Below are 3,488 nucleotides of genomic sequence, written 5' to 3'. Positions count from 1 at the left end.
TACATGGGCCGCATACCACTGAAGTGCCCGGTACCCATCCTCTATCTCTATCTTGTCCCAGATCAGTTTATCCAATGTAGACAACCATTTCCTCTGGGGGTACTTCCCTAGGCAGACAACCTGCCGGATATTCCGTTGGCGCTGGTGCCTTTCCTGGTTAGAGGGGAGGACCATTTCATTACAGCCCAGCTCCTGTCGAAGAGCCTCCCATCAGAGATCCTGGTAGACCATGACCCTCTCTGCCAGAATATCCTGTTCAGAATCAGGTTCGTCCATCAAGTCCAGCGCCTCTTGCATCCTCCAGTAGAACTCGGTCTCCATAGTTATCGGCTACTGTGGCACTTCACCTCTGTCAACAGGAACCATGTGGAAGATGCAGATCCCACAACTGCCAACCAATGTGACGGATACCCCTGCTACCCTGACATGGTAGCTCCGCCATGAGGGGTCCTGCTTCCTCCCTGCCGACTGCAACTGTGTAGCTGGCAAGTGACCACAGCCTGTAGCCCACCCTGATACCTGGAAAGCACCAGTATTCAGGGTCCCACCCTGTGGCAGACTCTGGCTACCCCAACTAGGTAGCTCTGCCAGAGGGTCCTTCCTCTACCTGGAACCTGGAACAAGCTGCTATGTAGCGGAGAAAGTTATTATAGCAGGAGCCCACCCAAATAACTAGACAGACTAGCATTCAGGTGAAACAAGAACTGATTTTATTGGGAAACACACACTCCTTTTATACACAAACAAAGGGTCTGATCTACCTCCCAAATCTCCTGCCATTCCTGCCCCTCCAGACAGGCTGGCACCTCCATAGCAGCCACAGTCCCACAGAGCCCCAGGACCCAGAGGTGGTGGTTTTTGGGTGATCCAGATTCATGGTGTCATTTAAAAGTTCTTGATCCCCAGATGCCACAGTCCAAAAAGCGGTGTGATTCGTTACTGGGGACTGGAGTTACAGTCCGGTAAACATAGGGAGGTAGGAGTGTCCAAAACTCCTGATTCCTAAAGGAGCAGCCCTCCGGCAATCACCCCACCTCTTGTCCTCCCTAGGGGCTAACAATCCTCAAAAGAGCGGAGCTCTGAGGCAAAGGGCTGCTGGAGCGACCAGGGGTAAAGTTAGTGGGTGTCCAGCGTGAAGCGGCCGACCAGGAGTTCCAGGAGCCCGGCTAGCTTGAGAGGGGTTAGGCAAGTATTCGTTGTGGTGCGGCCGGCTGGCAATTCCAGGAGCCCGGCCAGCCTAGAAGGGTTTTCCCGGTCAGAGATAAGCTCTCATCTGACAGAGTATTTATAGCAAAAACAACATCGAGCATGAATCTGGGAGATTGCATAAGCCATGAAAAGGCCAAATCCGATGTAGAAAGGAGTGAACCCTGTAGTAGGGGGTGGGGGTTAGTCTTGGTGGTCTGGTATCCGTGGCACATATACAAACGTCTTTATTAAGATTATACATGGCCTAATTGTATTCATCCACTAAATATTATTTAAACTAAATATTGTCTTTGCATATTCGTTGCAGCTGGTCAGTTCTGCAAATCAATACAAGACAATATTGCCTAGATTACAAGTCTTGCGTTAGGGTTAAAAAGCAGCATTGAGAGGTCCCAACGCTGCTTTTTAACACCCGCTTGTATTACGAGTCTTGCAGGTACAGATGTATCGCTCACTTTTTTTGCACGACTCGAAGATACCACAAATCCACTTACGTCAATTGTGTATCCTATATTTTCAATGGGATTTTCCTAACACCGGTATTAAGAGTCTTCCTCAAAGTGAGCTGTACACCCTCTACCTCCAAGATCCCTAACTCATTTGAAAGTCAGTAGTTAAGAGTTTTATGGGCTAATGCCGTAGTATAAAACTCTTAACTAAAGTGCTAAAAAGTACATTAACATCCATAAACTACCTATTAACCCCTAAACCGAGGCCCCCCACACATCGCAAACACTATAATAAAATTTTTAACCCCTAATCTGCCGAACCGGACATCGCCGCCACTATAATAAATATATTAACCCCTAAACTGCCGCACTCCCGCCTCGCAAACACTAGTTAAATATTATTAACCCCTAATCTGCCGTCCCTAACATCGCCGACACCTACCTACATTTATTAACCACTAATCTTCCGCCCCTCGTTGCCGCCACTATATTAAATGTATTAACCCCTAAACTTAAGTCTAACCCTAACCCTAACACCCCCCTAACTTAATTATAATTTAAATAAATCTAAATAAAATTACTATAATTAACTAAATTATTCCTATTTAAAACTAAATACTTACCTATAAAATAAACCCTAAAGTAGCTACAATATAACTAATAGTTACATTGTAGCTATCTCAGGGTTTATTTTTATTTTACAGGCAACTTTGTATTTATTTTAACTAGGTACAATAATTATTAAATAGATATTAACTATTTAATAACTACCTAGCTAAAATAAGTACAAATGTACCTGTAAAATGAAACCTAACCTAAGTTACAATTACACCTAACACTACACTATAATTAAATTAATTCCCTAAATTATCTACAATTAAATACAATTAAATAACATTATCTAAAGTACAGAAAAAAAACAAACACTAAATTACAGAAAATAATAAAATAATTACAAGTTTTTTAAACTAATTACACCTAATCTAATCCCCCTAATAAAATAAAAAAGCCCCCCAAAATAATAAAAATCCCTACCCTATACTAAATTAAAAATAGCCCTTAAAAGGGCTTTTTGCGGGGCATTACCTCAAAGTAATCAACTCTTTTACCTGTAAAAAAATACAATACCCCCCAACATTAAAACCCACCACCCACACACCCAACCCTACTCTAAAACCCACCCAATCCCCTTTAATAAAACCTAACACTAACACCTTAAAGATCACCCTACCTTGAGAAGTCTTTACCCAACCAGGCCGAAGTCCTCAACGAAGCCGTGCGAAGTGTTCCTCCAGTTGGGCAGAAGTCTTCATCCAGACGGCATCTTCTATCTTCATCCATCCGGAGCGGAGCGGGTCCATCTTCAAGACATCCGATGCGGAGCATCCTCTTCTTTCTTGATCCGACGACTAAATGACGGTACCTTTAAGTGACGTCATCCAAGATGGCGTCCCTTCAATTCCTATTGGCTGATAGAATTCTATCAGCCAATCGGAATTAAGGTAGAAAAAAATCCTATTGGCTGATGCAATCAGCCAATAGGATTGAAGTTCAATCCTATTGGCTGATCCAATCAGCCAATAGGATTGAGCTCGCATTCTATTGGCTGATTGGAACAGCCAATATAATGTGAGCTCAATCCTATTGGCTGATTGCATCAGCCAATAGGATTTTTTCTACCTTATTTCCGATTGGCTGATAGAATTCTATCAGCCAATCGTAATTGAAGGGACGCCATCTTGGATGACGTCACTTAAAGATACCGTCATTTAGTCGTTGGATCAAGAAAGAAGAGGATGCTCCGCGTTGGATGTCTTGAAGATGGACCTG

The sequence above is a fragment of the Bombina bombina genome, chromosome 9 (assembly GCF_027579735.1).
Source record: "Bombina bombina isolate aBomBom1 chromosome 9, aBomBom1.pri, whole genome shotgun sequence".
Taxonomy (NCBI): domain Eukaryota; kingdom Metazoa; phylum Chordata; class Amphibia; order Anura; family Bombinatoridae; genus Bombina; species Bombina bombina.
This window is presented reverse-complemented; position numbering follows the sequence as displayed.